Source organism: Triticum urartu, chromosome 5A, assembly GCF_056163025.1.
Source record: "Triticum urartu cultivar PI428250 chromosome 5A, HENAU_Tu73, whole genome shotgun sequence".
NCBI classification, from domain to species: domain Eukaryota; kingdom Viridiplantae; phylum Streptophyta; class Magnoliopsida; order Poales; family Poaceae; genus Triticum; species Triticum urartu.
Window position 1 is genome coordinate 21,958,163 of NC_141877.1, and position 27,532 is coordinate 21,985,694.

The 27,532-nt window shown below is 48.4% G+C and overlaps 1 pseudogene; it reads right to left on the reverse strand.

Annotated features, from left to right (window-relative positions):
• Window positions 1–123: 123 nt before the first annotated feature.
• On the reverse strand, window positions 124–20,148 carry LOC147967618 (uncharacterized; annotated as a pseudogene).
• Window positions 20,149–27,532: the final 7,384 nt, after the last annotated feature.

Sequence of the window (27,532 nt, forward strand, 5' to 3'; positions counted from 1 at the left end):
TTTTTTAACACATTCTAGGCGTGGGGCCCGTTGGCAAGTGGCACATCGGCCTTAGTGGGTCGGGCGGCAGGCGCTGGGCGCAGCGGTTACGGGCGATGGGCGCCCACCCGTTAGGCCACTTGCCTAGGCCAGGGGTGGGACTGGCGAGGCGCCAGTAGCCACCGCAATGAGCGGTCGCAACCGCCGGGGAAGGAAGGGGGCGGCCACGACGCGGCCCCGATGCGGCCAGGCGCAACCGGCAAGCGGCGTGTGCGGGGGTGGAGCCAGAGCGCGGCAGGGTGGCATGGTGGCGGGTGCAGGGTAGGAGCGGTGCGCCAACGCGACAAACATGGGCGGCGACGCGAGCATCCGCGTGGGGAGGGAGCCGGCCAGTGGGGCGGCCAGGGAGGTAGCGGTAGAGGGCAGCGGTGAAGCGGACGGCGCTGGCTGCAGAGGAAGGGCGCGGCTGTAGCTGCAGCCTACAGCAGCGGCAGCAAGGCAGCCGCAGGCGGGCACGGCGGAGCTAGCAGCAGGCGTGCACGGCAGCAAGCAGCAGCGGTAGAGGGAGGCGGGCCTGCGGTGGAGGGCGTCGACAACGGGTTGCAAGGGAAGGGCGACGACGCCGACGGGCGAAAGGCGTGGCGCGTGCGCGAGCGCGTCCGAGGCGCAAGCAGGGGGCAGCGTGCGGCGACGGGCGTGCGGCGCGTCACATGCACGGCGAGGCCACGAGGGGGAGGTCAGAGGCGGAGCGGCTCGTGCTAGCGCGTAGTTAGGGAGCTCACTTGGTCGAACGGGGCAAGGGTAAGAGGAGGCTGAGGGCCTCACCGGGGTTTGTAGGGGCGGGGCAGCGGTGCGTGAGGAGGAGGACGGGGACGGCGTGTCGCAGGGGAGGCAGGCCAGCGAGGGAGGCTCCAGGCGGCGGCGGGGTCCGGTGACAGCGTCGGGGCGGAGGCGTCGACGGGGTCGGGTGCGTGGTCCCCCCGATCTCGATCTAGATCGGGGGAGTGAGGGGGGAAGTGGGGGAAGTGGGAATCGGGTGGTTAGGGTTTCGGGACGGGGAGGATAAGGGAGAGTGAGGGCGGGCCGGCATGGGTCGGTTGGGAAAGTGGGCCAAGCAGCCTAGGAGGGGTCTGCCCCCTTCCCCCCATTTGTCTTGTTTTGTCTTTTTTTTCTTTGTTTTCCTCTTTCCGTTTTTCAAAAATGTTTAGCACCTAATTGATTTTTATAAAACATGGGAGCTAGCTCATAAATTGTAGTGCATTAGATCCTAGCACCAAAAACTAGCTTGGGTGAAATACTATTTCATATTAGACTTAGATTAATTAAAAGGTTATTAAATAATGTATTCAGCCACTGTTTGAGATTGTTTAAATGACTTATCATATTTCAATAATGTTGTTTACAATTTTAACCTAGCCTCTGATTTATCTACTATTTATTGAACATTTTAGTTTTTAAGTTTGAAAACTTTTGTTGTTTGCCTTTAACTAAATTTTGAATTTGAATCGGGTTTTTTTAACTAACCCGAGATTAACTACAGTGGCAAAGGTGAGTGGCATCATTAGCATGGAATTACTGTAGTCTAATTATCCGGGCGTCACAATTCTCCTCCACTACAAGAAATCTCGTCCCGAGATTTAAGGGGTGGAGTAAGGGGGAAAGTTCTGGTTACGAAATTCTAACAGATCTTCTCGTTCTTGGCTGCTCTTCTCGAAGAGGTCGATCCATTATATTGATGTCTTCCTCTCTCTGCTTCAGGTCATCATGATGAAGTCATCATCTTTTCTTCGGAAATTTCATCGTACTTACGAAAGGACAAGGTGTGGTTACACTGTAAGAACGGACCTCTGCAAGGTTGACTACCTGGTAGTTAACATCGGGGAAGGTGGCGGAAAGTAACTCTCGAATTAAAACTTAAGAAAATACCGAGAGCAAAGTAAGGAGGTATCATTGGAAGTGTCGAGCGGGCAGGCAATCGTTCGATGCCTGAAACGAAGTGTTGAAGGGGTTTAGAGCAATGTGAATAAGCATTGCATCTGATACCTGAATAGATCAACAGGCAGGTGGCCCGTGAATTACCTACAAAGTCAAGCGCGAGGAATAACTTTGACAACAGGGTGTACAGGAGAGTCAGGTTTCGATCTTGTGGAACTGTGGGTTATGGGCCCACCTTGTGGGTTAAAAATAGGAGCGGTGACATCTCGCACGGTCACAATAGCAAGGCATGTCAGAGGGTAGCCTATCAGTTATGTCGACAACAATGACGGTACGAAGGGCGAGGGACAAAGAGAACCATTTTCCTGCTCGTTGAACGAGGCGGGCCAATAGGCAAAGTTCTCGTCCATCGGTGGTGACCGGAATGCTATCGGCAATTTCAACAGGGTCTTACTGACACGGTTGTACACCAAGGTGTTTACATAAGCAGAAGAATATTACTGCTTAGATCCTATGGATCACAAGGAAGGTTAAACAAATCAATGGAAAGGAAAATGTGATCATCAGATATTTCAGGGGTATATCTTCCCCAATGATAAGCAGAGCATGATATCCATGACAGGATATAATGTAGAAATCCCTTTAGGTAAGGGGAGAAAAATTTCATGATATTATCCATACAACGGTGTTAGGATAAATGATAAGGAAAATTTAGCATTGCGCTTCAAATGCTCTTACTGAAAATCGGATTACCACAGACAAGTTCCGAATTTTACTACGGAAGCATGTTCCGAAACAAGAGTTCATTATTAAGACAAAGAGAGGATGAGGGGGGCAGATGGACTCCACGACAATCCTCGAGATTTCCAAAAAGGTGGTTTTCCACAGTTATTTGAACAAGGAGATAACATTAGTCGGATCAAATGATATAAAGATGTATGCTCGAGGAAAACATACTCAATTAAACATTGGTTGAAAGGTGCACCGGAATATGGGCTGGGTTGCACAACCAATGTTGGAATAGTGATTCAATAATCAATAGTATAAGAATGAACGGCCGACCATTAACTTCAAAGCAAGGGGGTTGCTAGAAGGGCAGAATCCAAACAACACCGCTCACTTGTTGGTACCCCGGTTGGAATCAACACGAGGACCCAAGAAAGAATGGTGATGGTGATAAGTATCACCATACCAAGAATTCTTAAGAGTTGGTAAAAATCTCACGACATTCTCGACATATGAGACAGTGATACTTCAAGGTAGAACATAATACGAGCTGGATTGCAAGTTGCATCCATAGCATGAATAAGTTTGTGACGGAAGGAAGGTAAGGATGTTGTCAATGGTAACTCAAATTACCAAGGGACAAGGGTGGGACTTATCATCACGAATTCCATTGATATCCTGGAAGGAGTCAAAATGTTGATGATGATCACGATAATTTGTTGTCGAGAGGATCCACGAAGAAGAAATTGATCAGTGACTGCATCGAGCAAAAGGACTGATGCAGCAAAAGATTATTGGAACTACGGATACAACACCAACTAGGAAACAATCTTGCCGTTCGAGGTGAAACGACAAGAGAAGGAAGATCGACATAAGCTTAGCTCATCGTCGAAAGTTCTGCTCCGGGAAGAAGGACCAGGTAGCATAGTTAAAAGTTTGCACGATAATGATATAGTCGATAAGCCTAAGAATGACTTGAAGGATTATTAAACTCGTAAGCAACAAGAATTACTTAGAGTTATTGAATCGGAGTGTGGAATCGATTCACATATCGGTGTGCTCGAGTGACCAACAACCCAGAACCCATGAAGTGACATTGACAGGGAAAGGTAGTACTTCATCAAAAGTTCATAAGGTGTAATGCAATGGCATTATATCCTCGAGATACCAGGGGTAATACTCAAAGGTAGATCATAATAGAGGTTGGCCAGGCATATTGATCTGTAGAAGACAAGTGTTTTAACTTGTACGAGAAATGGGTCAAAGAAGAACAGTCATGGCCGGAACCACGGTTGCAAAGGATCAATTCACAGATACTAGATGGTATTTATCAAGAAAATAGTTATTATTACAAGAAGCTTCCATGATAGGATCTACATCACGTCCATGGGCATGAACACAAAGTTCAAGGTCGACTCCTACTTCTCTAATGCATAACCTTTCATTCACTTCTCGCCTTCGATGAAGTTGTAGTGTTGAAGTTTTATCTGACATAACAACAGTAGAGTATGACCCGTAGTAGTTTCCGGGTTCACACAGGTTAGAAAAGGCATAGGTTCAACCCATCGGGGCATCTTAGAACATATATCATGAACTTTAGGATCAATTAACACATGCTCGAAGCGGAGCACATGGTTGTCACAAGCATAGAATATAACTTGCCAAAGGTAGAGGACACAATTTACCAAAGGCATTATGTATCAGGGGAGAAACTCTCAAGGTTATTGGATATGAGGGACACTGTCAGACAATAACCAAGCAATTGGTCTCGCGGACCACCCGAAATCTGATGTGAGTATCGGTACTCAATCAGAAGGAAAAAGCATGCAAAAGGCATCGGCTTATAGAACATCTGAATAATTCATCGTTGAAATAACAAAGGAATTATGGTTTTCAAATCAAAGGATCAGGAGAAAACGCTCTGATCAAGGATGGATAAGTTGAATAGACTTAGAGGTACAATCGATGGCAATCTGATTGGCCGAGAACTAGCTCATGTTTGAAAGACGTCAAAGTCGGAAAGATAATTTATAAGGATCAACTGATGATTGCGTGCATTCACACACATGTTGAATCAAGTGACTCAAAATGATAGTGACAAAGGATGCCAATAGAGATTACTAGAAGTATGGAATTATCCATAATGCAAGTAAGCAAGAATTTCAAGAGCAAAAGGCTCCTGAGGATTTTCAGAAGATCGAATGGTATTTTGAAGACTTTTGTAAAACACATGAACAACTGAGGATGAGCGGACACTTGATAAGTGCGAGAATTATCCGTAGGGGTATCTTGATGGTACGAGATTGCAAAGCGACAGGCACAGAGTCTAGAGAGAACTTCAGAGAGTATCCTCGAAATCTTCTGGTGAAGCAGTCGATCATCTGTAACAAGGGGCTCTCCGGGTGGAAGTAGTTACGAGAACCTAGAGTCAGAGTAAGTAAAATTGTTTAACCCGAATAGAAGAGATGTCAGAGTCACAGAGTATAGGTCGAGAAATAAAAGATCCTAATACCACCCAATGGCGACGTGGGCCCGTAAACCGCACAACCATGTTAGTAAAAACTTTTTCAATGACTAGACTCAACTTTGGCCAAGGAGTGTGAAAGGGGGATTCCTACAGGCAGTCGGCTCTGATACCAACTTGTGATGCCCCTGATTCAATCATACACTAATCATGCACGCAAACGTGTACGATCAAGATCAGGGACTCACGGGAAGATATCACAACACAACTCTAAAACATAAATAAGTCATACAAGCATCATAATACAAGCCAGGGGCCTCAAGGGCTCGAATACAAGTGCTCGATCATAGACGAGTCAGCAGAAGCAACAATATCTGAGTACAGACATAAGTTAAACAAGTTTTCCTTAAGAAGGCTAGCACAAACTGGGATACAGATCGAAAGAGGTGCAGGCCTCCTGCCTGGGATCCTCCTAAACCACTCCTGGTCGTCGACAGCGGGCTGCACGTTGTAGTAGGCACCTCCAGTGTAGTAGGAGTCGTCATCGATGGTGGCGTCTGGCTCCTGGGCTCCATCATCTGGTCGCAGCAATCGGGTAGAGAAATGGGAAAAAGGGGGAACAAGGCAATCGTGAGTACTCATCCAAAGTACTCGCAAGCAAGGAGCTACACTACATATGCATGGATATACGTGTAAAGGGCCATATCGGTGGACTGAACTACAGAATGCCAGAATAAGAGGGGGATAGCTAACCCTGTCGAAGACTACGCTTCTGGTAGCCTCCGTTGCAGCAAGTTGAAGAGAGTAGACTGAAGTCCTCCAAGTAGCAGCGCATAGCATAATCCTACCCGGCAATCCCCTCCTCGATGCCCTGTTAGAGAGCGATCACCGGGTTATATCTGGCACTTGGAAGGGTGTGTTTTATTAAGTATCCAGTTCTAGTTGTCATAAGGTCAAGGTACAACTCCGGGTCATCCTTTTACCGAGGGACACAGCTATTCGAATAGATAAACTTCCCTGCAGGGGTGCACCACATAACCCAACACGCTTGATCCCATTTGGCCGGACACACTTTCCTGGGTCATGCCCGGCCTCGGAAGATCAACACGTCGCAGCCCCACCTAGGCACAACAGAGAGGTCAGCATGCCGGTCTAAACCTAAGTGCACAGGGGTCTGGGCCCATCGCCCTTAGCACACCTGCACGTTGCGTGGGCGACCGGAAGCAGACCTAGCCTAGTGGCGTGCCAGTCCAATCCGGCGCGCGCCGCTCAGTCGCTGACGTCATGAAGGCTTCGGCTGATACCACGACGTCGAGTGCCCATAACTGTTCCCGCGTAGTTGGTTAGTGCGTATAGACCAAACGGCCAGACTCAGATCAAATACCCAGATCTCGTTAAGCGTGTTAAGTATCCGCGAACGCCGACTAGAGCCAGGCCCACCCCTCTCCTAGGTGGCCTCAACCTGCCCTGTCGCTCCGCCACAAAGTAACAGTCGGGGGCCGTCGGGAACCAGGCCCACCACTACCTGGGTGGAACCACCTGCCCCTTCAGCCCCCATCTCCGAACAGTATCACAGGTAATGTAACAGTGCAAAGTATATAGCATATGCCCGTGATCACCTCCCGAAGTGATAACGGCCTAGTAGTACAGCATGGCAGACGGACAAGAGTGTAGGGCCACTGATGGAACACTAGCATCCTATACTAAGTAGTAGGATAGCAGGTAAAGGTAACAACAGTAGTAGCAAGGGCAGGCTATGCAGCAGTATAGGATTAACTGAAAGCAGTATCATGCTACACTACTCTAATGCAAGCAGTATAGAGAAGAGTAGGCGATATCTGGTGATCAAGGGGGGGCTTGCCTGGTTGCTCTGGCAAGAGAGAGGGGTCGTCAACTCCGTAGTTGTACTGGGTAGCAGCGGCATCGGCCTCGATGTCTAGCGAGAGAAGAGGGGGAAGAAACAATAAATATTTAAGCAAACAGATGCATAGCGATGCATGACATGACAAGTATCGGTGCTAGGGGTGCCCTAACGGGGTATGAGGTGATACCGGTGAAGGGGGGAAACATCCGGGATTGTATTCCCGGTGTTTCGCGTTTTCGGACAGATGAACCGGAGGGGGAAAGTTGCGAGTTCGATAGGTTAGGGGTGTGTGGCAGACGAACGGGGAGTGTATCCGTATTCGTCTCGTCGTTCTGAGCAACTTTCATGTACAAAGTTTTTCCATCCGAGCTACGGTTTATTTTATATTAATTTTTAAAGTTTTAAATCATTTTTAATTACTATTATTAATTTAATTCGAAAATAACATTTCTGCATCAGCATGACATCATCAGTCAACAGAGGTGTTGACTGGATCAAACTGACATGTGGGGGCCTCATGTCATTGACTGATTGACTAACTAACCGTTAATTAGGTTAACTAGTGATTAGGTTAATCTAAACAGAATTAATTAAGTTAACTAATTAATTAATTAATTAATTAATTAATTAATTAATATTTTGTTTTTATTTAGTTTTATTTTTTTATATTTTTTCAACACATTCTGGGCGTGGGGCCCGTTGTCCAGTGGTACAACGCCCTTAGTGGTTCGGGCGGCAGGCGCTGGGCGCAGCGGTTACCGGCGATGGGCGCCCACCCGTTTGGCCACTTGCCTAGGCCAGGGGTGGGTGAGGGAGTCCTGGATTAGGGGGTGTTCGGGTAGCCGGACTATACCTTCGCCGGACTCCTGGACTATGAAGATACAAGATTGAAGACTTCGTCCCGTGTCCGGATGGGACTTTCCTTGGCGTGGAAGGCAAGCTTGGCGATGCGGATATTCAAGATCTCCTACCATTGTAACCGACTCTGTGTAACCCTAACCCTATCCAGTGTCTATATAAACCGGAGGGTTGTAGTCCGTAGGACAATCAACTCCATACACCACTGGTAGAAAAAGGGCCTATAGTCCCGGTTCATAAGGGCCTTTAGTCCCGGTTCCGGAACCGGGACTAAAGTGTCGGTACTAATACCTCCCCCCTTTAGTCTCGGTTCAATCCAGAACCGGGACTAAAGGCCCTCCACGTGGGCATTGCGCAGAGCCCAGTCAGGAGACCCTTTGGTCCAGGTTGGTGGCACCATCCGGGACCAATAGGCATCCACGCGTCAGCACTTCTGTGGCTGGAGTTTTTGTTTTTTTTGAAAGGGGGGGGGGGGGTTGGGGGTTTTGTGGGGTTAATTTAGGTGTTTCGTATATTGTGTTAGCTAGTTATAATTAATAGAGAGAAGTGTCCTCTCTTATGTCCGTGCTTGGTCGACGCTACGTACTATACATACGTATATAGAGAGGACTAGACACGCTAGCTAGCTAGTAAGCAAACGAAGGAAACAGAAGATCGTCATGAACATATATGCATATATACAGAGAGAAGTGATATCGACCACCTCTCCTTCTCCGAGAGATTGGTCGAACAACAAGTTCTCGTATATCTATCTGACACTACCGGCTACATATATACAATAATTATCTCTTACAAATGTAATCATACGGACTCAGGGTCCACATAGAATTCTCCGTCTTCAGGGATCACGTGGTCAAGAAAGAATGCCGCCAATTCCTCTTGAATTGCTCGCATGCGAGCTGGTGCTAGGAGTTCATCCCGCTTCCGAAACATCTAATTTGAAGAAGGGGGTCAATACATATATATATATATAAATGAATGAAACTCAACACAAATGATGGTAATAAAATAAAATTGTGAATGTTGTTATTTACGTACTTCATATTGTTCGTTAGAGTACCCGCCCCGCTCACAGGTCGTGTGGCGGATGGACTCGCAGATGTAGTATCCACAGAAATCATTCCCTTGTTCCTGCCACAACCACTTTACAAGAAATAGAGGTCAATCAAACTGATAAGCAAGAATGCTAAATGGTATTGATGAAACTAGCGCTTGAATCACTAGGAGATGTGCGGAACATGCTACTATAGTACTTACTTTCGGGTGTCTAAATTCCAGCTCCTTCGGCAGTCCCGGAACTGTTTTGGTGAATTTTCTCCAAACCCTGCCGGACAAAGAAAACAATTACTTGATATCAGGAAATGAACAAAGTTGCTGATATGGTGGATAATGATCGATTTAACTTACTTCTTGAGGATTTCAGTCATGTCCGCATACTCCTTGGGATCTTTTCGTTTAGAGTCCAAGACGGTTACTACTCCCTGCTCAAGCTTAATCTCTAGGAGAATATAGTGGTAACTGCACACACATGCATAACTCATCAATTACATTACTATAACCTTGACTAATATATAAGGGAAACCGAATACGCACAAGACAGTAACACTCACCTGAAGTTGTAAGGAAAGAGTATTATATCTTTGTTTTGATTTATTACGAACGATCGTAGCAAGCTGGCCTCGGTAGCTGCGGCATGAAGTTTAACCTGAGTTGCATCTATGAGATATGTGTTAATGAACCCAATATCACCGACTTTTCTTTTCTTCAATTCGACGATCTTCAATCTGCATAATATAGTGAGGATGATTATAAATACATGCAATGAAAGAGCTAAGCTATATAGAGAAACTTAATGACAGAAGTAGTACTACTTACAGATAGTAGCAGGCGACCGTTGTTTTATCGAGGGCCAATTGATTGAAGAACTAATAGAACTCCTCAAATGGAACAGGCAACAGATCAATTCCAACGAGGTCATGCTCCGGTTTAACTCTCGCATACAAAGTACTCCTCCCCCCAGAGTCTCTGCAGATTTTCAAGTACCAATCATGCAATCTTCGCAACATCGTTTATAGAGATCTTTCATCTTTGACGAGAGGCTTCCCGTACTCGTATCTTTGTATCTGCACGTCCATGGGTTCATAATGTACTTCGTCGTGCAGGTAATCTGCAAGATTGCTATAACCGGGCACCATCCTCGGATCATTATCGATGTTGTGGCTAGGCACCTTGAGCGGGGGGGCACGATTGCTTCGCTTGTTCGCCGAGCTGGGCAATTTGTTTCCCAGCTCGTCGTTCTTTCAGCCTTTGATCACTGATAGTACTTCCCGACCGCTCCGCTTCGGCAAATTCCTTTCCAATAATGCGGTCATAGTTTCCTTTCGGCGAATCAGACTTTGGTGGTTTTGTCAGGGCAGCCAGAGTGCGCTTCACTTTCACCCGATCTACCTTCTCCTCCGGAGGTGGATGTTTCTTTGCTTTCACCCCTTCAAAGAATTTCTTCACTTCTTCTCGCGCGATCTCGGTGTTCTCCTCCTGGGTCCTCTCGTATGGTAACTTCTCTGGAGTCTTCAGAAAAGGACCGAATCTGTATGTCCTCCCGGCTCTGGTTGTACTGCTAGACGCCGACCGAGCAGACGTAGCGGTTGTCTTCTTTACTTGCTTAAGAGGCAGAGGAGAAGGACTACGACGCGCCGGAGTAGCTGGAGCGGTGGCAGGTCTCTTCCGCCCTTGCTGACGAGGCGGAGAAGGAGGAGGCTGGCTGCTCGGGCACGTCGGCGCAGGCGGAGAAGGAGGCGGAGTGCCGCCGCGCGCCGGAGAAGGAGCCGGCCGAGGGCCCTGATCGTCACTCGCCGGAGGAGGAGGCGGTGGAGGCGGAGTGCCCTGACTCGCCGGAGGAGGAGGAGTAGGCGGTGGCGTCCAGTTCGGAAGGTTGATGAGCTCCTTCCGCCATAGGCATGGAGTCTTCAGAGCAGACCCCAGCCGAGTCTCCCCTTCACCGGTAGGGTGGTCAAGCTGGAGGTCCTCAAATCCCTCCGGCAGTGAAAAGTTGCGCCGGGTTCAGTAGGAAAAACAGAGCCAACAACCGCCTTGACCTTCAAATTCATCCATTGCGTCATAAGGTGGCAATTTTGAGACTCTGTTATAGCATCCACGGGATAGCTGGCAGGAGCCGTCAAGGCATGCTCCGGCTGAATCAGCTCGGTGGTAGCCACGCTGCTTCTGCGCTGAGATGGCGGGGTAGCTTCGGGGGAGGCTTCGGTAGTACGTTTGCTGCGATTTGCTTCTTGTTCCTCTATGGCGTCTACCCTTGCTTGCAGCGCCTGCATTTGGGTCTGCTGCACCTTTTTCCTCCTCTCATGGGATTTGTAACCGCCTGCGTCCGGAAACACAACCTTCCACGGAATGGAGCTTGGCGTGCCTCGTGTCCGTCCAGGGTGCTCAGGATTCCCGAGGGCCATTGTGAGCTCGTTGTTCTCTCTGTCTGGAAAGAACATCCCTTCCTGCGCTGCTTCGATATACTGCTTAAGCTTACTGACTGGTATGTCCATTTGATCGTTCGTCCAAATGCACTTCCCTGTTACAGGGTCCAGTGTTCCGCCAGCCCCGAAGAACCAAGTCCGGCAACGGTCTGGCCAGTTAATTGTCTCTGGTTCGATCCCTTTATGAACCAGATCATTCTCAGTCTTGGACCACTTAGGCCGGGCTACGAGGTAGCCACCTGACCCCGTGCGATGGTGAAGCTTCTTCTTCGCAGCATTTTGCTTGTTTGTCGCCGACATCTTCTTACTCTTTTCCGATGTCTTGTGGGCCACAAATGCGGGCCAGTCATCTCTGATATTCTCATATCTGCCCTTAAATTCTGGTGTCTCATTATTTTCGACAAACTTATTCAGCTCTTTCTTCCACCTCCTGCATAGTTCTGCCATCCTCTTCAGAGCAAAAGACTTGATTAATTTCTCTTTAACTGGGTTCTCTGGATTATCCTCAGGCGGTAGGGTGAAATTTGACTTCAGCTCAGTCCAAAGATCATTTTTCTGCATATCATTGACGTAAGAGACCTCAGGGTCTTCTGTAGCCGGCTTAAACCATTGCTGGATGCTTATCGGGATCTTGTCCCTAACCAGAACCCCGCACTAAGCAACAAATGCGCTCTTTGTCCGGAGGGGTTCAATAGGTTGGCCGTCGGGCGCGATTGCTATGATCTCAAACTTTTCATCCGAGCTCAACTTTTTCTTCGGGCCTCGTCTCTTTACCGAAGTTGTGCTCGATCCGGAGGGCTAGAAAAAAGAACAAAGACTTAATTAATATGTGTACATACCAAAACAATGAATGCATCAATCAGCTAGTCAGCATAGGCTTAACTAATATATATACCTGGCCGGACTCGGTTCGGTCACCGGAGCCGTCATCACGGTCTCCTTCTTGCACCGGCATTGGGTCACCGGAGCCGTCCTCATGTTCTTCTTCTTGCACCGGCATTAGGTCACCGTAGCCAGCTTGTTCACCCTCTCCTTCCAGACCATCGGTTTCGTTGAGAAACAACGAGATGGCATCACTTCCTTCTGCGATTATGTCCCTCAACAACGCTTCTTTTGTTACTTCGTCTAGGGCGGTGTCCATAGTTTCTACAAATATTTACAACATGGCAATTATTATTCAAACATGACAGATGGATATATTAGTGCCAAATGTAGAACTAGCTACCTAATCATAGTAAGCTATCGGGAGGGGGTATATATCGACAACGACGACACTACATCTATGTCCCTCGACGACCCTCGTTCCCGATAAAAAAAGAGGAAGAAGAAGAAAAATAAGAGGGGAAGAAAGAATAGAGGAGAAGAACCCTCGACCCCTAGACGACCCTCTTCTTCCTCTCATGTTCGAGAGGATCGCCGAGGGGTCGGGAGGTTTCCTAGTGTCAAAGGATTCAACAAAACCATGTCTTCATCATTAGGCGAAAGTAACATGTGCATGATGGTACGAAGCTCTTCAAAGTTGTTCTGGAACGGAGTCCCAGATAGGATAATTCGCTTTTTGGTACAAAGTTCAGAAAGAGCCTTCCGAATATCGCTATTTGGAAGGCCTTTGCTGAATTCGTACCAAAAAGCGGATTATTCTATCCGGGACTCCATTCCAAAACAACTTCGCAGAACTTCGTACCAACATGCCCTGGTTACTTCCGGCTAATGATGAAGGCATGGATTTCTTCAATACTTTGACACTAGGAAACCTCTCTCGACCCCTCGGCGATCCTCGACCCCTCGAACCCTCGACGACCCTGGAACCCTCGACCCCTAGACGACCCTCTTCTTCCTCTCATGTTCGAGAGGATCGCTGAGGGGTCGGGAGGTTGCCTAGTGTCAAAGGATTCAACAAAACCATGTCTTCATCATTGGGCGAAAGTAACATGTGCATGATCGTACGAAGCTCTTCAAAGTTGTTCTGGAACGGAGTCCCAGATAGGATAATTCGCTTTTTGGTACAAAGTTAAGCAAGAGCCTTCCGAATATCGCTATTTGGAAGGCCTTTGCTGAATTCGTACCAAAAAGCGGATTATTCTATCCGGGACTCCATTCCAAAACAACTTTGCAGAACTTCATACCAACATGCCCTGGTTACTTCCGGCTAATGATGAAGGCATGTATTTCTTCAATACTTTGACACTAGGAAACCTCTCTCTACTTCCGGCTAATAAGAATAAGAAGAAGAAGAAGAAGAAGAAGAAGAAAAGAAGAAAAAAAAGAGGAGAAGAAGAAAGGAATAGTGGAGAAAAGAGAAAATAGAATATATATTCTATTTTCTCTTCTTCTCCACTATTCCTTTCTTCTTCTCCTCTTCTTTTTCTTCTTTTTTCTTCTTCTTATTTATTTCTCCTCTTCTTTTCGGTAGAGGAAACCCTAAATAGCTAGCAAGTATCGTGGGTGTGAGATACATGTGGCCTTCGGTGTCGGACACTACATCCACGTCCCACAAGTGACGTGGGCGTCGAAGCCCGCGCCACTTGTGGGATGTGGGTGTAGTGTCCGACACCGACGGTACATCTATCTCACACCGACGATACTTTCTATTTAGGGTTTCTCCTCTACCGCTCGGCGACCCTCTCGACGACCCTCGTTCCCGATAAAATAAAGAGGAAGAAGAAGAAGAAAAAAGAAGAGAAGAAAGAATAGAGGAGAAGACTTCCTCTTCTTCCTCTCCTCTTCTTCTCCCTCTTCTTCCCCTTCTTCTTCGCCTCTCTCATGAATGTCCGACGTTCTCGACCCCCCCCCCCCGTGTCGAAGAAAAAGAAGAAGAAAAAAATAGGAGAAGAAGAAAGGAATAGAGGAGAAAAGAGAAAATAGAATATATATTCTATTTTTCTCTTCTTCTCCTCTATTCCTCTCTTCTTCTCCTCTTCTTTTTCTTCTTTTTTCTTCTTCTTATTTATTTCTCCCCGTCTTCCTCTCCCCTCTCGGCGACCCTAGACCCCCTCTCGACCCTCGACCCCTAGGCGACCGTCGACCCCTCTCTTTTTTTTTCTTCCTCTTCTTCCTCTACCGCTCGGCGACCCTCGACGACCCTCGTTCCCGATAAAAAAAAGAGGAAGAAGAAGAAAAAAAAGAGGAGAAGAAAGAATAGAGGAGATCTTCTCCTCTATTCTTTCTTCTCCTCTTTTTTCTTTTCTTATTCCTCTTCTTTTTTTATCCTCTTCCTCCTCTCATGTTCGACGACCCTCGACCCCTCGGCGACCCTAGACCCCCTCTCGACCCCCTCTTCTTCTCCCTCTTCTTCCCCTTCTTCCCCTCCTAAAATGACCTAAAATGAAAATAACCTAAAATCACTAAAGTTATCGATGACCCTCTCGACACACCCACGAATAAGAAAATATATCATCTTCTTCATCTCCTCTTCTTTGCATATTCACATAGCCACATACACATACATAGCCACATACATATAGAACTTTTCTGAACATATATATATAGCCACATTCATATAGAACTTTTCTGAACATATATAGATGATTTTCTAAAAAAAGTAACTTTTGCATATATGAACAGGGAGCGGCGGCGGCAATGGGTGGCATCGTCGGCGACGGGGATGGGATAGGGGGGAGCTCACTGGGGGCGGGCGGCGACGGGGAGAGGAGGCCAGGGACGGGAAAGGAGCTACGGCGGGCTCGGGTATGCCGGCGACGGGGACGGCATGCGCGGGGCGATGGGGAGACGGGGACGGCCGCGGGCTCGGGGCGGCACACGGCGACGGGGACGATCGAGGAGGCGGGGCTCGGGGCAGGGCGGACGGCAGCGAGCTCGGGGCAGGGTGGCACACGGCGACGGGGACGGCCGCGGTCTCGGGGCGGCACATGGCGGCGACGGGGACGATCGAGTAGGCGGGGCTCGGGGCAGGGCGGACGACGGCGACGAGGAGGACGATCGAGGAGGCGGGGCTCGGGGCGCGGCGACGGCCACGGCGATGGGGCAGGGCGCAGCGACGGCGACGAGGAGGACGAGCAGCCTGGCGGCATCGGCGATGGGGAATGGAGCAGTTGGCGAAAATTTCGCAAGGGTTGTATATATAGCCAGAGCAATGGTCCCGGTTTGGGGCACAAACCGTGACCAATGCCCCCCTTTGGTCCCGGTTGGTGCCACCAACCGGGACCAAAGGCCAATTTTCAGCAGCCCAAAGGGTGGGAAGCGGCGGCCTTTGGTCACGGTTGGTGGCACCAACCGGGACTGAAGGGGGGCATTGGTCACGGTTGGTGCCACGAACCGGGACCAATGCCCCCTTTAGTCCCGGTTGGTGCCACCAACCGGGACCAATGCCCTTGTGCTGCCAGCGCCCAAAAGTTTAGTCCCACATCGCTAGCTGAAGGGCGCCGGCACTGGTTTATAAGCCCTGCTGTGCCTCCCCATTCGAGCTCCTCTCTAATGCAGGCTTTCGTGCCTAAACTTGCTACTGCCTGTGGGCCTATTGGGCCTCTGCGGGCCTGAATCCTGGCCCATGTAGGGTTTCTAGTCGTATTCAGGCCGTGGAGGCCCAGTAGGAGGCATTTTTTGGTTTTTTCTTTTTTATTTCTACATTTTTTTTGGTTCTTTATTTTTTTATTTCTACTTAAAACTAAATACTTATAGTTTTTTAGTGATTTCTTTTTGCTTTTAGGTCACAAAAATTATAAACTTTCTGTTAGTGCCATTAGTTTTAAATTTTGAATAGTTTAAATTTGAATTTTTAAAAGTTGTGTGAATCACTAGTTTATGAATAACTTTACTATAAAAATAGAATTTTTTTCTATTTATTTTTTATTTATACTTACAACTAAATACTTATAGTTTTTTAGTGATTTCTTTTTTGCTTTTAGGTCACAAAAATTATAAACTTTCTGTTAGTGCCATTAGTTTTAAAATTTTGAATAGTTTAAATTGGAATTTTATAAAATTTGTGTGAATCACTAGTTTATGAATAACTTTAATATAAAAATAGAATTTTTTTTCTTCTTTGCTATTTATTTTTTATTTATACTTACAATTAAATACTTATAGTTTGATTTTAGGTCACAAAAAATATATTCTTTTTACTATTGAAGAATATTATAGTTTTATTTTAGTTGATCATAACATAATATTTTAATTGATTGTTTTTATTTTCATAAAAGTTTTGTAGTTCATTCTGTTTGCTATTAATTCATTCTTTGAGCTAAATGACTTTGAAATTGGAAAGCATTTCAAAATGAACTCTGAAAAGGTAGAAAGTTGGCATGGTATCATCATTTCACCCACATAGCATGTTCCAAAAAGTAGAGAGGGTTACGACAAAAACTTGATGCACTTCGTGTACAAAATGGACAATCACTTTCGAAGTATCAAAGTTTCGAACCATAAGACATGAAAGCATTTCAAATGAACTCTGAAAAAGTTGAAAGTTGGGATGATATCATAATTTCGCCCACATAGCATTTGCTTATTGCTGGAGAAAGTCTTCACTTTTTCTTCGCTTGTGTCATTTGCTTATTGCGCCGTAACCATGGATAATCTTCATTATTTATCAGGATGCTTGGGTCAGCCTTGACATTGAAGGGAGGAATTTCATGAAACTTTTCATAATCTTCAGACATGTCTGTCTTGCCGTCCACTCCCAGGATGTCCCTTTTTCCTGAAAGAACTATGTGGCGCTTTGGCTCATCGTATGATGTATTCGCTTCCTTATCTTTTCTTTTTCTTGGTTTGGTAGACATGTCCTTCACATAGGTAACCTGTGCCACATCATTGGCTAGGACGAATGGTTCGTCAGTGTACCCAAGATTTTCCAGATCCACTGTTGTTATTCCGTACTGTGGGTCTACCTGTACCCCGCCGCCTAACAGATTGACCCATTTGCACTTAAACAAAGGGACCTTAAAATCAGGTCCGTAGTCAAGTTCCCATATGTCCACTATGTAACCATAATATGTGTCCTTTCCGCTCTCGGTTGCGGCATCAAAGCGGACACCGCTGTTTTGGTTGGTGCTCTTTTGATCTTGGGCGATCGTGTAAAATGTATTCCCATTTATCTCGTATCCTTTGTAAGTTAGTACAGTCAAAGATGGTCCCCTGGACAACAAGTACAACTCATCACAAACAGTGTTGTCACCTCTGAGACGTGTTTCCAACCAACTGCTGAAAGTCGTGATGTGTTCACATGTAATCCAGTCGTCGCACTGCTCCGGGTATTTGGAGCGCAGACTGTTCTTGTGTTCATCGACATACGGGGTCACCAAGGTAGAGTTCTGTAGAACTGTGTAGTGTGCTTGAGACCAAGAATATCCGTCCCTGCATATTATTGAGTCTCTTCCCAGAGTGCCTTTTCCAGTCAGTCTCCCCTCATACCGCGATTTAGGGAGACCTATCTTGTTAAGGCCAGGAATGAAGTCAACACAAAACCCGATAACATCCTCTGTTTGATGGCCCATGGAGATGCTTCCTTCTGGCCTAGCGCGGTTACGGACATATTTCTTTAGGACTCCCATGAACCTCTCAAAAGGTAACATATTGTGTAGAAATACGGGCCCCAGGATGACAATCTCGTCGAATAGATGAACTAGGACGTGCGTCATGTTATTGAAGAAGGATGGTGGGAACACCAGCTCGAAACTGACAAGACATTGCGCCACATATTGGTATGATTTCTGGATCGATCACCTTCTGAGAGATTGCATTGAGGCATGCACATAGCTTCACAATGGCTAATCGAACGTTTTCCGGTAGAAGCCCCCTCAATGCAACCGGAAGCAGTTGTGTCATAATCACGTGGCAGTCATGAGACTTTAGGTTCTGAAACTTTTCTCTGGCATATTTATTATTCCCTTTATATTCGACGAGAAGCCAGTCGTGACCTTCATACTTAGCAGGCATTCAAAGAAGATTTCTTTCTCTTCTTTTGTAAGAGCGTAGCTGGCAGGACCTTTATACTGCTTCGGAGGCATGCCGTCTTTTTCGTGCAAAAGTTGCAGGTCCTCTCGTGCCTCGGGTGTATCTTTTGTCTTCCCATACACGCCCAAGAAGCCTAGCAGGTTCACGCAAAGGTTCTTCGTCACGTGCATCACGTCGATTAAGGAGCGGACCTCTAGGTCTTTCCAGTAGGGTAGGTCCCAAAATATAGATTTCTTCTTCCACATGGGTGCGTGTCCCTCAGCGTCATTCGGAACAGCTAGTCCACCGGGACCCTTTCCAAAGATTACGTAGTGTAAATCATTGACCATAGCAAGCACGTGAACACCGGTGCGCATGGCGGGCTTCTTCCGGTGATCTGCCTCGCCTTTGAAATGCTTGCCTTTCTTTCGACATTGATGGTTGGTCGGAAGAAATCGACGATGGCCCAGGTACACATTCTTCCTGCATTTGTCCAGGTATATACTTTCAGTGTCATCTAAAAAGTGCGTGCATGCGTGGTATCCTTTGTTTGTCTGTCCTGAAAGGTTACTGAGAGCGGGCCAATCGTTGATGGTCATGAACAGCAACGCCTTAAGGTTAAATTCCTCCTGTCTGTGCTCATCCCACGTATGTACACCGTTTCCATTCCACAGCTGTAAAAGTTCTTCAACTAATGGCCTTAGGTACACATCAATTTCGTTGCCGGGTTGCTTAGGGCCTTGGATGAGAACTGGCATCATAATGAACTTCCGCTTCATGCACATCCAAGGAGGAAGGTTATACATACATAGAGTCACAGGCTAGGTGCTGTGATTGCTGCTCTGCTCCCCGAAAGGATTAATGCCATCCGCGCTTAAAGAAAACCATACATTCCTGGGGTCCTTTGCAAAGTCATCCCAGCACTTTCTCTCGATTTTTCTCCACTGCGACCCGTCAGCGGGTGCTCTCAACTTCCCATCTTTCTTTCGGTTCTCACTGTGCCATCGCATCAACTTGGCATGCTCTTCGTTTCTGAACAGACGTTTCAACCGTGGTATTATAGGAGCATACCACATCACCTTCGCAGGAACCCTCTTCCTGAGGGGCTCGCCGTCAACATCACCAGGGTCATCTCGTCTGATCTTATACCGCAACGCACCGCATACCGGGCATGCGTTCAGATCCTTGTATGCACCGCGGTAGAGGATGCAGTCATTAGGGCATGCATGTATCTTCTCCACCTCCAATCCTAGAGGGCATACGACCTTCTTTGCTGCGTATGTACTGTCGGGCAATTTGTTATCGTTTGGAAGCTTCTTCTTCAATATTTTCAGTAGCTTCTCAAATCCTTTGTCAGCCACAGCATTCGCTGCCTTCCACTGCAGCAATTCCAGTACGGTACCGAGCTTTGTGTTGCCATCTTCGCAATTGGGGTATAACCCTTTTTTGTGATCCTCTAACATGCGATCGAACTTCAGCTTCTCCTTTTGACTAATGCATTGCGTCCTTGCATCGACAATGACCCGGCGGAGATCATCATCATCGGGCGCATCGTCTGGTTCCTCTTGATCTTGAGCAGCTTCACCCGTGGCAGCATCATTGGGCACATCGTCTGGTTCCTCTTGATCTTCACCAGCTCCCCCCGTTGCAGCATCACCGTATTCAGGGGGCACATAGTTGTCATCGTACTCTTCTTCTTCGCCGTCTTCCATCATAACCCCTATTTCTCCGTGCCTCGTCCAAACATTATAGTGTGGCATGAAACCCTTGTAAAGCAGGTGGGAGTGAAGGATTTTCCGGTTAGAGTAAGACCTCGAATTCCCACATTCAGTGCATGGACAACACATAAAACCATTCTGCTTGTTTGCCTCAGCCGCATCGAGAAACTCATGCACGCCCTTAATGTACTCGCGGGTGTGTCTGTCACCGTACATCCATTGCCGGTTCATCTGCGTGCATTATATATAATTAAGTGTCCAAATTAATAGAAGTTCATCATCACATTAAAACCAAAGTGCATACATAGTTCTCATCTAACAACATATAGCTCTCCAGAGCATCTAATTAATTAAACCATACATTGAAACTATGTAAAACATTTCAATGCGAAAACAAATGCAATCATAATCGCAACCAAGGTAACAATTGATCCAATGGCATAATGATACCAAGCCTCGGTATGAATGGCATATTTTCTAATCTTTCTAATCTTCAAGCGCATTGCATCCATCTTGATCTTGTGATCATCGACGACATCCGCAACATGCAACTCCAATATCATCTTCTCCTCCTCAATTTTTTTTATTTTTTCCTTCAACAAATTGTTTTCTTCTTCAACTAAATTTAACCTCTCGACAATAGGGTCGGTTGGAATTTCCAATTCACATACATCCTAGATAAATAAAATCTATGTCACGTTGGTTGGCATAATTTTCATAAACAATAAATGAACCAATAGTTATGAAGATAATATACATACCAAATCCGAATCATAGACAGGACGAGGGCCGACGAGGGCGGATACCAAAACCATCGCACTATATAAGATGCAATAATAAATGTAAGAAAATGATACAAGTATCTATCTAAACAGACAAGTAAGAATATTTTTCCTTTCAGAAAGAAGATAAGAACAAGAGGCTCACCACGGTGGTGTCGGTGATGAGATCAGCGCGGGTGATCGACGGCGGTGAAGACGGGGACGGGGCGTGACAGACCGCTAAATCTAGACAAATCTCGAGGAAAATGGAGCTTGGAGGTCGAGCTTCGAGAGGAGAAAGTTTAAGTAGTGTGGCTCGGGCATTCCATCAAACACCTCATGTGCATAGGAGGTGAGCTAGAGCACCACAAACCCCTCCCCTCGCTGGCCAGAGAAAAACAGAGCACTGGAGTGCTCTGCTCGCGGGCGAGGGTATATATAGGCACCTCATTGGTCCCGGTTTGTGGCAAGAACCGGGACTAAAGGGGAGCCTTTGGTCCCGGTTCAGGCCACCAACCAGGACCAATGGTGGTGGGCCAGGAGCGAGGCCCATTGGTCCCGGTTCGTCCAACCAACCGGGACCAAAAGGTCCAAACGAACCGGGACCAATGGCCCACGTGGCCCGGCCGGCCCCCTGGGCTCATGAACCGGGACCAATGCCCACATTCGTCCCGGTTCTACACTGAACCGGGACTAATGGGCTGAGCCGGCCTGGACCATAGCCCTGTTTTCTACTAGTGCACAACAATCATACCATAGCCTAGCTTCTAGGGTTTAGCCTCCTTGATCTCGTGGTAGATCTACTCTTGTACTACCCATATCATCAATATTAATCAAGCAGGAGTAGGGTATTACCTCCATCGAGAGGGCCCGAACCTGGGTAAAAACATCGTGTCCCTTGTCTCCTCTTACCATGCGGCCTTGACGCATAGTTCGGGACCCCCTACCCGAGATCCACCGGTTTTGACACCGGCATTGGTGCTTTCATTGAGAGTTCCTCTGTGTCGTCGCCTTTAGGCCCGATGGCTCCTTTGATCATCAACAATGATGAGGTCCAGGGTGAGACTTTTCTCCCCGGGCAGATCTTCAGCGGCTTCGCTCTGCGGGCCAATTCGCTTGGCCACCTGGAGCAGATCGAAAGCTACGCCCCTGGTCATCAAGTCAGGTTTGGAAGCCTAAACTACAGGGCAGACATCCGTGGAGATTTAATCTTCGACGGATTCGAGCCACAACCAAGTGCGCCGCACTATCTCGAGGGGCATGATCTAGCTCTGCCTCCGAATAGTGTCCTGGAGGCCGCACACCCACCGGTTCCGACTCTTAACTCGGAGCCTATTGCGCCGATCGAGGATGAGCAGTTGGACGTCACCTCGGGGGCAGCGATCCCAAAGGCGATCGAGCGGAATGCCAGCCCCGCACTCTGCATGACCCGTGACTCCGACGGTCCGGACTCCTCCCCGGACTCCGAACCCCCCGCGCCCTTGCCAATCGAATCCGATTGGGCGCCGATAATGGAGTTCACCTCCGCGGACATCTTTCAGCACTCGCCTTTTGGCGACATCCTGAATTCTCTCAAGTCTCTCTCTTTATCAGGAGAGCCCTGGCCGGACTACGGTTAGCGAGAATGGGATACGGACGATGAAGAAATTCAAAGCCCACCCACCACCCACTTTGTTGCCACTGTCGATGATTTATCCGACATGCTTGACTTCGGCTCTGAAGACATCAACGGTATGGAAGACGATGTAGGAGACGAACAGGAACTAGCACCTGAAGGGCGCTGGAAGGCCACCTCGTCATATGACATATATATGGTGGATACTCCAAAAGATGGAGATGGCGATGGAACAGCGGGGGATGACACCTCCAAAAAACAGCCGAAGCGCCGACGTCAGCGGCGCCGCTCTAAATCCCGCCTAAGAAAAAACGGTGATTCCGGCAGGGAGATAATACTACCGCGGATAGCACCGAAGAACACCCACCCCAGCAAGATTCGGCGCAGGAAGATGGAGAAGCCTGCCCTCATGAGAGAGCGGCAGACCGAGAGGTTGAGGATGATAACTATATGCCTCCCTCCGAAGACGAGGCAAGCCTCGATGACGACGAACTCGTCGTACCATCAGACCCCGCCGAACAAGAGCGTTTCAAACGCAGGCTTTTAGCCACGGCAAACAGCCTCAAGAAAAAGCAGCAACAGCTTAGAGCTGACCAAGATTTGCTAGCTGATAGATGGACTGAAGTCCTTGCAGCCGAAGAGTATGAACTCGAACGCCCCTCCAAGAGTTACCCAAAGCGCAGGCCGCTACCCCGATCAGAGCAGGAAGCACCTACATCACCAGCGCACGACATGGCAGACCGGCCACCTCGCGGCCGCGACAGAGAGGCCTCTCGGCCCTCCGCCCAAGCCATGCCCCGACGCCGCTCAACTAAGGCACGGGAAAATGCGCCAGACCTGCGAGACGTGCTGGAGGATAAGGCAAGGCAAACAAGATCGATCTACGGATCGTGAAGGCACCCTACGGCACGTGATGATGATCTTCACTCCGGATACAACAAATCCGGCCGGGGCGAACACAACAGATATAGCTCTTCCGAGCTGCGTTGTGATATAGCCCAGTACAGGGGCGCCGCACACCCACTATGCTTCACAGATGAAGTAATGGATCATAAAATCCCAGAAGGTTTCAATCCCATAAACATCGAATCATACGATGGCACAACAGATCCGGCGGTATGGATTGAGGATTATATCCTTCACATCCACATGGCACGCGGCGATGATCTACACGCCAACAAATACCTCCCGCTCAAACTTAAAGGACCGGCCCGGCCTTGGCTTAACAGCTTGCGAGCAGACTCAATCGGTTCTTGGGAGGACCTGGAAGCCGCATTTCTCGACAACTTCCAGGGCACCTACGTGCGACCACCGGGTGCCCACGACTTAAGCCATGTAATTCAGCAGCCAGAGGAATCGGCCAGGCAATTCTGGACACGGTTCCTAACAAAGAAAAACCAGATAGTCGACTGTCCGGACGCAGAGGCCCTAACAGCCTTTAAGCATAACATCCGCGATGAGTGGCTTGCCCGGCACCTGGGACAGGAAAAGCCGAAATCTATGGCAGCCCTCATGACACTCATGACCCGCTTTTGCGTGGGAGAAGATAGCTGGCTAGCTCGTAGTAACAACTTGGCAAAGAACCCTGGTAATGCGGATACCAAGGACAAAAGTGGCAGGACACGTTGAAATAAGCAAAAACGCCGCGTTAGCAGCGACAACAATGAAGATACGGTAGTTAATGCTGGATTCAGAGGCTATAAATCCGGTCAGCGGAAAAAGCCATTCAAAAAGAATACTCAGGGCCCGTCCAGCTTGGACCGAATACTCGACCGCTTGTGCCAGATCCATGGCACCCCCGAATGGCCAGCCAATCACACTAGCGGGGACTATTGGGTGTTCAAGCAGGCAGGCAAGTTAAGAGCCGAAAACAAAGACAAGGGGCTGCATAGCGATGACGAGGAGGAGCCCAGGCCGCCGAACAACAATGGACAGAAGGGCTTTCCCCCACAAGTGCAGACGGTGAACATGATATACGCAACCCACATTCCCAAGAGGGAGCGGAAGCGTGCTCTACGGGACGTATATGCGATGGAGCCAGTCGCCCCAAAGTTCAACCCATGGTCCTCCTGCCCGATCACTTTTGATCGAAGGGACGACCCAACTAGCATCCGTCATGGTGGCGTTGCCGCATTGGTTCTCGACCCAATCATCGACGGATTTCATCTCACAAGAGTCCTCATGGACGGTGGCAGTAGCCTGAACCTGCTTTACCAGGATACAGTGCGGAAAATGGGCATAGATCCCTCATGGATTAAGCCCACAAAAACGACCTTTAAAGGCGTTATACCAGGTGTAGAAGCCAACTGTACAGGCTCAGTAACACTTGACGTGGTCTTCGGATCCGCGGACAATTTCCGAAGCGAAGAGTTAATCTTCGATATAGTCCCATTTCACAGTGGCTATCACGCCCTGCTCGGACGAACCGCATTCGCAAAGTTCAATGCGGTGCCGCACTACGCATACCTCAAGCTCAAGATGCCAGGCCCTCGAGGAGTAATCACGGTCAACGGAAACACCGAACGCTCCCTCTGTACGGAGGAGCACACGGCGGCTCTCGCAGCGGAAGTACAAAGCAGCCTTCTTAGGCAATTCTCCAGTCCGGCCACTAAAAAGCCAGACACTGCCAAGCGCGCCCGGAGTAACCAACAACAAGACCGCCTGGCACGTTCTGAGCAGGCGTAGCAATGCGGCCCCAACCCCATCCCTCGCGACATAGCGAAACCAGTGCCTCGCGTACATAACTACGCCCTTGAAATACCATGGGCACAGGGGAAGGGGCATAATAACGGCACAACCAAAATACAGCTTAACACGTACTAGGGGCTGCAGGATTTTTTTTCTTACTTTCAGGACTCCACACTTCGGACGACTTGTTCGGCAATTCGACTGCCGCACAAACGTTGCAAGATCCAGGGAAGCAGACAAGCCATGCCGCATTATGGAACTCCCAGGTGGTCTCTGTTACGAGCAGTATACCTGTTTTGAATACAATTCCGCGGCCTGCCCCTGGTCAGGACATGTTAAATAGTCCAATATCTTTTTGCTTATCGCACTACTTGTATCGTTCGGCTTTGATAAACAGCCCCTCTATAAATAATGCATAGCTTTTCGTCTATTTTTTGCATTATCCTATTTTCATATATATGTTTATTAAATGACATGATTGCACCCGTACACCATGGTATGGCAAACACGCCAGGGGCTTCAGTACCCCTCATTATGGTGTGCGAAGTCCGTACGCCTTCACAAGGGCGGCACCCCGAACTTATAGCACTATATGCATCGGCTCCGAATCATGATTTGGGTCAATAGTTGGGTTTGCCCGGCTCCTATGTGTTTGGTGCCTTACGTTCCGCTATATCGTCTAAGGTAGCACTAGGAGAACCACTGCGATTGTGCCCCAGTTCAGCTAGGTTAAGCACCTCAGTGGAGAAAGCTAAAACTGATTGTCATGATGAGGCGAGAGACCGATCGCTGTTCGAGAGGTTTTTCGAGTCCCTAAAGACTTATGCCGCTTCGAGCGAGGAGCTGGCTTTGTCCAGCCAAGGTGTGGATAGCGCCCCGAACTCAGTCTTCCGAACAAGGGGCTTCGCCGAAATTTAAAATTATAAAGTTCTATGGCTAAGTGAGAGTGTTCAAGCATTATAGTCCGATTGCCGGGTTCGTGTGCTGAGCGCCTCCCTCGAAGGACCCAACCATGGGAAAAAGAGCACTCAGGTTTATCCGGAACACCCCAGCACTAGTGGCACGGGGGCAGAAGCCGACGACTGGCCATCTGTAAATTTTTGATAAACGGCCGCACAAAAAATAATATTTTAAATTCAATAAGCATTGCTTAGCGCATATGAACAAGTTTTCAGCGCACAGGATAAACACAAGCGAGTTCATTCAAAAATCACATCCTTGGTACATACATCCGCCACAAGGCGGGCACCTGCAAGAACATCCTTGTAGTAATTCTCGGGCTTGCGATGCTCCTTCCCCGGCGGCGGCCCGTCCTTCACAAGCTTCTCACCGTCCAGCTTACCCCAGTGCACCTTTGCACGTGCAAGGGCCCTCCGGGCACCTTCAATGCAGATGGAGCGCTTGATGACCTCGAGCCTTGGATAGGCCTCCACCAGCCGCCGCACCAGCCCGAAATAGCTCACAGGCAGGGCCTCTCCGGGCCACAGCCGAACTATGAAGCCCTTCATGGCCTGTTCGGCCGCCTTGTGGAGCTCGACCAGCTGTTTCAGCTGGTCGCTCAAGGGCACAGGGTGTCCGGCCTCAGAATACTGAGACCAGAACACCTTCTCCGTCGAGCTGCCCTCTTCGGCTCAGTAGAATGCGGCGGCGTCGCATACGCTGCGGGGAAGATCTGCGAATGCCCCTGGAGAGCTCCGGATTCGGGTAAGTAACAAGTAGTTTACTTTTATATTTCTGCTTTGCATAAAGAATGCCTTACCGGTTGCTATCTTCCTCATCTCCTCCAACTCTTGGAGGGCCTTTTGGGCTTCGGCCTTGGCAGACTTGGTAGTCTCAAGGGCCGACGCGAGCTCGGATGCTTGCGCCTTTGACTCAAGCTCCAAACTCTCATGTTTTTTCATGAGAGCCTGAAGCTCTTGCTGCACCTCACCGACCTGAGCCCCAAGTCTCTCTCGCTCGGTGCGCTTCGCGGGCGTTTTCTTTTTGGCCTCAGACAGCGCCTGCTTGAGGGTCGCTACCTCAGTCGTGGCCCCTACAATAAGAACTACAATCCTGTTATTCTTTGCAATCACGCCTTTTTATAGGCACTTTTTCTGTAAGGCATTTCTTACCTTCTTTCTCCTCGAGCTGCCGCTTGGCAAGGCCGAGCTCTTGCTCGGTCTGCCCGAGGTCCTGTTTCAGGACACCCACCTTCGCAGTCAGTGCGGCGGTGGATAGCAGCGAAGCCTGCATACGTATATTGACTCTTTTTTTGTTAGACTCCTGCGAAATTTAATAGATCATCTATTCGGCTTTTCTTTCCGAACACCAAACAGAGCATCAGGGGCTACTGTCTATGTGGTAATATTTTGACATATTTTTACTTACCTCAAAGCCTGTTAGAAGGCTAGCGCAAGCTTCAGTCAGTCCGCTCTTGGTGGACTGAACCCTCTGGATAACCGTACTCATGATAGTATGGTGCCCCTCACCGATGGAGGCGCCGTCAAGCACCTCCAGCAGATTGTCCAGCGCCTCTGGTTGGACGGAGGCCGCTGGCTTAGAAGGCTTGCTC